The 9514-nt window shown below is 41.5% G+C and overlaps 1 pseudogene; it reads left to right on the top strand.

Annotated features, from left to right (window-relative positions):
* The window catches only part of LOC102815442, a 104256-nt pseudogene extending 99988 nt beyond the window's left edge, over positions 1-4268 (top strand).
* Positions 4269-9514: the final 5246 nt, after the last annotated feature.

Consider the following 9514-nt stretch of genomic DNA (forward strand, 5'->3'; position numbering starts at 1 on the left):
GACCCATAGCGACCCTGTATAGAGTTTCCAAGAAGCAGCTCAGAAGCCTGAACCACCAACCTTGCAGTTCAAACGACTTTGCAATCTGACGCATTAGCCCACAGCGCCACACCAGGACTCCCAGAGAGGAAGAGGAGGGAGTAAAAGAAAAGGAGGGATGATGAGTAAAAGACTACTATAGATTCTAAGCCTGGGTGTCTTAAAGAATCAGCTTTTTCTTCAGGGAAGACCAGGGAAGTTCCTCAATTGCTTTTCCTCCTGAGTTTTTCTTCTCCTTCTCTTCATTCATTTGTTCATTTAATATTCATTCACTGAGTCAACTATTTAAAAAATCTATTTAGATGTCAGAACTCCTGGTGTGGGGCTGTAGGATCAGCATTGGGCTGTGAACCACAAGGTTGGCTGTTCAAACCCACCAGCTACTCCTTGGAAACCATATATAGGATTGTTATGAGTCAGAAACGACTCGATGGCACTCAACAATTGCATTTAGATGTCAAGCGCTCATCTGTTAGTTTGTTATACTGTAGTGGGTTGTGTGTTGCTGTGATTCTGGAAGCAAGCAAGGTACCATAGTGGACAGGTTTCAGCAAGGTTTCTAGACTAGGAATAAGGGTATGATCATCTAGTCTAAAAAACTTGGCCGATGAAACCTAATGAATAGTAGCAGAATGTTGTCCGATAGAGTGCCAGAGATGAGTTAGAAGGCACTCACAATATAATTGACAAAGAGCTACCACCTCAAAATAGAGTCAATCTTGATGAGGTGGATGGAGCAAAGCTTTCAGGATTTTCGTTTGCTGATGACACATGACTCCAAATGGGGAGAAGGCGCTGCAAATATTCAATAATAATTGGAACATGGATTTATGAAGTATGAATCTAGAAAAATTATAAGTAGTCAAAAATGAAATAAAATGATTAAAGATCAATATCCTAGGCACTAGTAAGTTGATATGGACTGACATTGGCCATTTTGATTCAGAGAATCATATGGTTTACTTTGCCAGGAACAACAATTTTTTTTTTAATGTTTTATTGTGAATTATGTGATAGTTTACATGAGAGAACATTAACTTTACATTCATCCTATCATTTATCATTTCATTGCCATGGTTACAATTCCCTCCATGCATCATCAACCAACCAAAGGGTATAATCTGCAAGCCTTCCCCCTGGTCATTATCACACAGTCCCTCTCCCTCTCTGGGTCTAGAGTCTCCAGCTGCTCCATCTCTCCAAGTCATCATTTCTGTCTCCATCTTTGGTGTCACTGTTTCTCTGGGTAGGGTCCCGCACTCCGCTCTTCTCCCTTGATGGTCCCATGGACCTCCACTCCTGGACTGCAAAGTCAACCACTCCCCTCCTTTTGCTACAAAATATCCATCTACTTTTACATTTCCAACCTTCACAGTCTGTCCTGATAGCAAGTATTGACTATTGCGCTACATGAGTGTCATCCCCATCTCCTTTCATTAGCCCCTCCCAGACAGATTGGATACTACTCAGTGGAGAGTCTACTTTCCTCTGTGCCCTCTGGATCTAGGCTCCCTCTTGAAAGCTTGTAAGCCAGTCACTTCTTGCCTTTGTAGCCCCCTCATTTTGGGTGACCAATGTTCAAGTTGCCTGTCCCTGTCTACCCTGTGTATCAAGGGGGTGGGAATGATCCTCACTATAAAGATTTGTTCTCTTTTTTGAGCTACTGTGTCCATAGGTGTAGGTCAAGTTCATCAAATTGTATCAGATTACTCTTTTTTTCCTCTTCTTTCTTCTTCTGGTTGAGCTCTGATCATCCAGTCATTGAAGCCTGGTCAAGTGGGTATTATTTGCAAGTGCGGGTGTTTTTGTGCATATGCCCTCTCTTCTTATCAGCCGGGACACTTCACTCTCCACTCTAGTCCTCTGTGGCTATGTCACTAACTCTGGACCCAGGAATCCCCAAGTCTTGCCACACTGCTGGCCAACCAGGTCTCCACCTGGGTTCACAAGAGTCTATTGAACGTTGTAGGGCTTAGCTCGCAGCTTCATTGCTGTTTTTCCCTCACTTCCCCTTATCAGTGACCAATGTGGTCACCAGTCAGAGCACATGCATGCTCATGTATTCCCCTTGAGTCTTAGTCTTGGAAGGGGTTTGTCCTTAGGGCACCAGACCACTTGCCTTGATTTCTCCTGGGTGAGCAACTTGCTTGTTCTTATAGTAGTCAGTCGGACTGCCGTTACTGTTTTGTGTTTTTCCTGTTGGTCTTTCTTCAAAAGTGTCTTCTGTTCTAGCTGCTCCAGGCTGGTCTACTTGTCCTTTCAAGTGGAAATTTCCCACCTCGGAAGATTCTGAATAGGGTTCAGGATTCCACCCTATGGTCTAATGTAATGCCGAGGCTCCGCAGGGAAGCCTCCTTCACTGGGCACGTTGTAGCCCCATTTTAGGTATTCCAGTCAGTTATAGGCAGAAGACGGACTTACAGGCTTTCTATGGTGATATTTCTGGCTATTCCTTTCTAACAACAAATTTTTTAAAAATTCAAGAAATATCCTGAAGTACAATGCTGTCAGCTATAGGATAATTGCCATATGCCTAGAAGCTGCTGGTGGTGGTGGTATGTCATTGAGTCGGTTCCAACTCAGAACTATCCTGTACAGGGTTTCCAAGGTAGTAAATCTTTATGAGAGCCAAAAGCCTCATGTTTCCCCTGAGGAGTGACTGGTAATTTAAACTACTGATCTTGTAGTTAGCACCCCATCACTACCAGGATTCTTTATGCTTGCAAGGAAGACTTGTTAATCTGACTGTTATTCAAATTTATGCACAAAGCACTAATGCCAAAGATGAAGAAATTGAAGATATCTATCAACATTCTGTAGTACGAAATTGATTCAACATGATACCAAGATGCATTAACAATTACTAGTGATTGGGATGGGAAAATTGGAAACAAATAAAAAGGATCGGTAATTGAAAAATATGATCCTGGTGATAGAAATGATGGTGGAGATGTTGGGATAGGATTTTGCAAAACAAACAACTTATTCATTGCAAATCCCTTTTTTCAATAACATTAACAGCAACTGTACACATGGACTTCACTGGATGGAATACACAGGAATCAAATCAACTACATTTATGGAAAGAGATGATGGAAAAGCTCATCATCATCACCAGAACAAGGCCAGGGGTCAACTGCAGAACAGACCGTCAACTGCTCTTATGCAACTTCAAGTTGAAGCTGAAGAAAATTAAAACAAGTCCATAGGAGCCAAAGCATGACCTCGAGTATATCCCACCTAAATTTAGAGACCATCTCCAGAATAGATTGTATGTTGGAAGCTTAAAAGTGCAGAAGAGTCTGCTGGACCTTAAACTTGGACTTCTCTGCCCTCATCCTTCTTTGTTTCTCTGGGGCGGGAGCTCTAGAGACACACCCAACCTGGAGTGCCCAGCGGATTCGCCGAGTTTGAAGGAAAGCCTCTTGGAAGAAAGTGTTCCTGGGAGATTCTGGAGTTGGTAAGACATCACTCATGAACCAGTATGCAAACAAGAAATTCAGCAATCAGTACAAAGCCACAGGAGCAGACTGTCTGACAAAGGAAGTGATGGTGGATGACAGACTAGTTGCATGCAAGCAGATCTGGGACACAGCAGGATATGAAAGGTTCTAGTCTCTTGGTGTGGCCTTTTACAGAGGCACAGAAGGCTGTGTTATGGTATTTGATCTGACTGCCCCCAACACTTTCAAAACACTTAACAGCTAATGGGATGAGTTTCTCATCCAGGTCAGTCCCCAGGACCCTGAAAACTTCCCCTTCATTGTGTTGGGAAATAAGATTGACCTCGAAAACAGACAGGTGGCCACAAAGTGACCACAGGTCTAGTGCTACAGCAAAAATAATATTCTCTACTTTAAGACTAAGGAGCTGCTGTAGCATAGTGGCTACGAATTGAGCTGCTAACCTTAAGGTCAGCAGTTCGAAACTACCAGCTGTTCCGTGGGAGAAAGATGAGGCTTTCTGCTCCCATAAAGATTTGCAGCCCCGGAAGCCCTGTACAGGGTCACTATGAGTCAGAACCAACTCCACAGCACATAACCACCAACCACCACCACTACAAGACTAGTGCCAAGGAAGTCATCAATGTGGAGCAAGCATTCCAGACAATTTCACAGGATGCACTTAAACAGGAAACAGAGAGGGAACTGTACAATAAATTCCACGAGCCCATCAAACTTGACAAAAACGACTGGGCCACGGCCTCAGTGGAAAGCTGCAGTTGCTGAATGGGCAGTGAGAGTAGAGCAGAGGCCTTTGCAAACCAGGATCACACTTAGGTCTTCCAACTGCTAGCCCCCTTGCATCTTCCAAACAAAACATAAATTAATCTCTCATATCCAGTTGCCAAAAGAATCTCCATCAAACACAGTCACTCACACACACAACACACACACAGATCTGACACAAGCACACAAACTCAAGTCCACACCTGTGACACAGCTCCATGGGGTCCGCCCCCTAACACAAGAGCCCTTGTTTGTGGCAACAGGGCAGGCCAGCTGTAAACATGATCTAGTGTACAGTCTGCTTTGGGAGCTTATTCTTTTTGTCTACTGGAGAGAGAGAGAGAGCTATTTACAGTTACCTATTTTTTTTAAATGTCTGTGGTCTTTTTACCCCACCTCACCCTCACTCCTTGTGAAGGTTACTCCTTCACAAGGGAAGGCTGGTGTCAACTTTTCATTTCAGGCTCATACCCATCTGATGAGACTGAGCTTGGTATGTATCTGTTGATGCTTGGTACTTTTAACCAATCAGATCTTTTTACCGTATCCATTTATTATGTAATGTAAGGAATCTTATAGTATGTGTTAATCTATACAACCAACTGAAAATGTATTTGGAAGATAGTTACCTGACCAACTGACTGGAAGAGATCTGTATTTTAAAGAAAGAGGATCAAGCAGAACATGTAAGATGCTCTTGGATTTTGTGTTTAAGTTTAAGTTCTGTTAATGCAGGTATGTAAAATGAAGGGTTTTGCCCTGTCTGGATTGCAGTGTTTGAAACTCAGAATTCAAAAATCCAGCTAGAAGCAGTATTCTGTATAGTAGGCACAAGAATTATGTATGCCTTTTATCAAAGACTAAGAGCCAAAACGCTTTTCGTCTCTCTAGGGGGAAACTGTCTCATTCCCTTCTGTGTCTAAATTTTCCAAAAGGTTGATTTGCATAATACAGTGATATGTGCAATGGAGAAATTGACTCTTGTTTCAAATATTTAAAATCTCACCACCACTCCTTTTCTTCCCCAGCTCCACACTTCAAAACTCCCCTGGTTAAATCAACATCCTGCTGCTATAAGAGAGAAAGGAAAATCCTAAAAGATCTGTCCTAGTGATTTTACTTTGATTCTAGGAGGTGCTCCTTTCAGGATTGTGGTCTCCTTTTCCCCACCCACCTCTACAACATCACCCATCATTACTTAACCTGTTTCTTTGACATGGAACCCTGGCAGTCTGCTCTGCCCTAGGATCTGTAGCATGCTTCCATCCCATTTTCTTCAGAGGCCTTACATGCTAGGGTATGAGCTGAGTTCTCCCACAAAGAGAGGAATGTGATGCCAGGAAAATTTAACAAGAACAAAGGGGAGAAAATAGATTGTATGCATTGAATACTAATGACTGACAATCAGAAACTGGTTGAGGTATGACATCAAAGACTTCATACAAAAAGAAAGCAAAAATCATTTAAAAGATAAAGTTATAAAGAAAATAACCAAGATAGGTGTCAGAAGAGACTGAAATTTGCTCTTCAATATGGTGTATATTGTTGTTGTTAAGTGCCCCGGAGTCGGTTCCGACTCATAGCGGCCCTGTACAGGATTTCCAAGGTTGCAAATCTTCACGGGAGCAGAAAGCCTCATCTTTCTCCCGTGGAACAGCTGGTAGTTTCGAACTGCCGACCTTGAGGTTAGCAGCCCAATTCGTAACCACTATGCTACCAGAGCTCCTTATGGTGTATATTAGAGGTTGTTATTGTTAGGTGCCATCAAGTAGGTACCGACTCATAGTGACCCTATACACAACAGAATGAAACACTACCCAATCCTGGGCCAACCTCACAATTGTTGCCAAGCTTGAGCCCATTGATGCTACCGCTGTGCCAATCCATCTCATTGGGGGGTCTTCCTCTTTTTCTCGAATCCTCCACTTGACCAAATATGATATCCTTCTCTAGTAACTGGTCTCTCCTGACAATATGTCCAAAGTATGAAAGATGAAGTCTGGCCATACTGGCTTCCAAGGAGCACTCTGGCTGTACTTCTTCCAAAACAGATCTATTTGTTCTTTTGGCAGTCCACGGCACTTTCAATATTCTCCTCCAACACCATACTCAAATGCATCAATTCTTCTATGGTCTTCCTTATTCACTGTCCAGCTTTCGCATCCATATGAGGTTACTGAAAATACCATGGCTTGGGTCAGGTGCATCTTAGCCCTCAAGCTGACATCTTTGCTCTTCAACACTTTAAAAAGGTCTTGCTCAACAGATATGCCCAAAGCAATACATTGTTTGATTTCTTGACTGATGCTTCCATGAGTGTTGATGGTTGATCCAGCAAAATGAAGTAGAGAAACTATAGCAAATGGAAGAAATGATGAAGTCAAAGAGCTAAACAAAAAGATTTCAAAGAGCAGCTCAAGAAGACAAAGCAAACTATTACAATCAAATGTACAAAAATCTGGCATTAGAAAACCAAAAGAGAAGAATATGCTCAGCATTTCTTAAACTGAAAGAACTGAGAAAAAAAATTCAAGAATGGAGTAGTAATATTGAAGTCTTTCTGGGCAAGATATTGAACAATGCAGGAAACATCAAAAGAAGATGGAAAGAATACACAATCACTGTACTGAAAATGATTGGTCAATGTTAATCATTTTAGGAGGTATTATATGATTAAGGAGCTCGGGTAGCGTAGTGGCTATGAATCGGGCTATGAACCACAAGGTCAGAAGTTCAAAACTACCAGCTGCTCCATGGGAGAAAGATGAGGCTTTCTGCTCCCGTAAAGATTTACAGCCTCAGAAACCCTGTTCAGGGTCACTATGGGTCGGAACTGACTCGACGGCACTTAACAACAACAACATATGATTAAGAACTGATGATACTAAAGGAAGAAGTACAAACTACACTGAAGGGACTTACAAAAAATAAGGCTCCAAGAATTGATGAAATTCCAAGTGAGATATTTCAACAAAGGGATGAAATGCTGCAAATGACCACTTGTCTATATCTAGGTATTTGGAAGACAGCTACTTGACCAACCAATGGGAAAAGATCCATATTTGTGTCCTTTCCAAAGAAAAGTGATTGAACAGAATGTGGAAATTATTGAACAAAATCATTAGTATCAAACACAACTAAAATTTTGTTGAAGATAATACAAAAAATGGTAGTAGCAGCAATACATTGACAGGAAATTGACAGAAATTCAAGTTGGATTCAGAAGAGGACATGGTACAGGGACATAATTGTCGATGTTAGATGGACCATGGCTGAAAGTAGATTAATACCAGAAAGCTGTTTACCTGTGTTTTATTGACTATGCAAAGGCATAAAAAATTACGCATAAAAATTATGAATAACATAGTGAAGAACTGGAATTCCAGAACACTTAATTGTGCTCTTGAGAAAACTGTACATAGAGCAAGAGGCAGTCATTTGAACAGAATAAGGGATACTGCATGGTTTAAATTCAGGAAAAGTATGTGTATGCTTCAATCTGTATGCTGAGCAAATAATCCAAGAAACTGGACTATATGAAGAAGAACGTGGCATGTGAGGAAGAAGAACGTGGCATCGGAGGAAGACTTCATTAACAACCTTCGGTATATAGATGACACAACCTTGCTTACTGAAGCTAAGAGGACTTGACACACTTCATGATGGAGATCAAAGACAATAGCCTTCAACATAGATTACACCTCAACATAAAGAGTACAAAAATCTTCACAACTGAACTAGTAAGCAACATCATGATAGACAAAATATTGAAGTTGTCAAGTATTTCATTTTACTTGGATCCACAATCTGTCCATGGAAACAACAGTCAAAAAATTAAATGATGTAGTACATTGGGCAAATCTGCTGTAAAAGATCTCTTTAAAGTATAAGAGAGCAACGATGTCTCTTTGAGGACAAAAGTTCACCTCACCTAAGCCATGGTATTTTCAATTGCCTCATATGCATGGTGAAAGCTGGATAATGAATAAGGAAGACCAAAGAACTGATGCATTACTATTATAGTGTTGGTGAAGAATATTGAATATACCATGGGCTGCCAGGAGAATGAACAAATCTTTCTTGGAGAAAGTATAGCCAGAATTCTCCTTAGAAGCAGGGGTGGAAAGACTTAGTCTAACATACTTTTGTCATGTTATTGGGAGGTACCAATCCCTGGACACCATTATTGGTAAAGTGGATGGTCATCAAAAAAGAGGAAGACCCTCAACAAGATGGTTTGACTCAGTGGCTACAACAATGGGTTCAAACACAACAATGATTGTTAGCATGGTACAGCAGTAGAGTGTTTCATTCTGTTGTACATAGGGTTGCTATGAGTTGGGATTGATTGGAGGGCACATAACAACTATTGAGATGTAATTGATATCCCATAAATGTTCACTCATTTAAAGTGTACAATTCAATGGTTTCTAGTATATTTACAGAGGTGTGCAATGATCACAATAAACTCAATTTAAGAACATTTTTATCCCCCAAAGAAACCTTGTACCTAATAGTTGTCAGTCATCCCCTCTCCAGTTCCCTTTCCCCGCATCTTCTTCCTCCCCAAACTTACCCATTGCTAATGGAGTCAATTCAGACTCATAGTGTCCCTATAGGACCCCATAGAAATGCTCACTACAGTTTCCAAGGCTGCAATCTTGGTGTTCTGGTGTGGCACTGTAGGATGCGAACTGGACTGCTAGCCACAAGGACAGTGGTTCAAACCCACCAATCGCTCCTCAGAAACCCTATACAGGGTCACTGTGAGTTGGAACCAACTCGATGGCACTTAACACAACAATAATCTTTACAGGAGTTGATTGCCATGTCTCTCCCTCAGAGAGGCTGGTGGGTTCAAAGCTCCAACCTTTTAGTTCGCAAGTGAGCACTTTAACCACTGTGCCACCAGGGCTCCTTTCCCCAATCTTCTTCTTCTTGTTTTGTGCCTTCAATTCAGTGTTGACTCACAGAGATCCTGTGTAAGATTTCCAAGAACAGCTGATGGGTTTGAACTACAGAGGTTGTGGTTAAAGTCTAGTTTATCCTATAGTACCCAGCACTTAATTGTGCTCATGAGGAACCTGGACCTGGACCAAGAGGCAGTTGTTTGAACAGAACATGGGAACACCGAATGGTTTAAAATTAAGAAAGGTGTGCAACAAGGTTGTATTCTTTCACCATACTATTCAACCTGTATGCTGAGCAAATAATACGAGAAGCTGGGTTCTATGAAGAAAAACGTG

This window comes from Chrysochloris asiatica, unplaced genomic scaffold, assembly GCF_000296735.1.
Source record: "Chrysochloris asiatica unplaced genomic scaffold, ChrAsi1.0 scaffold00047, whole genome shotgun sequence".
In the NCBI taxonomy this organism is placed as follows: Eukaryota; Metazoa; Chordata; class Mammalia; order Afrosoricida; family Chrysochloridae; genus Chrysochloris; species Chrysochloris asiatica.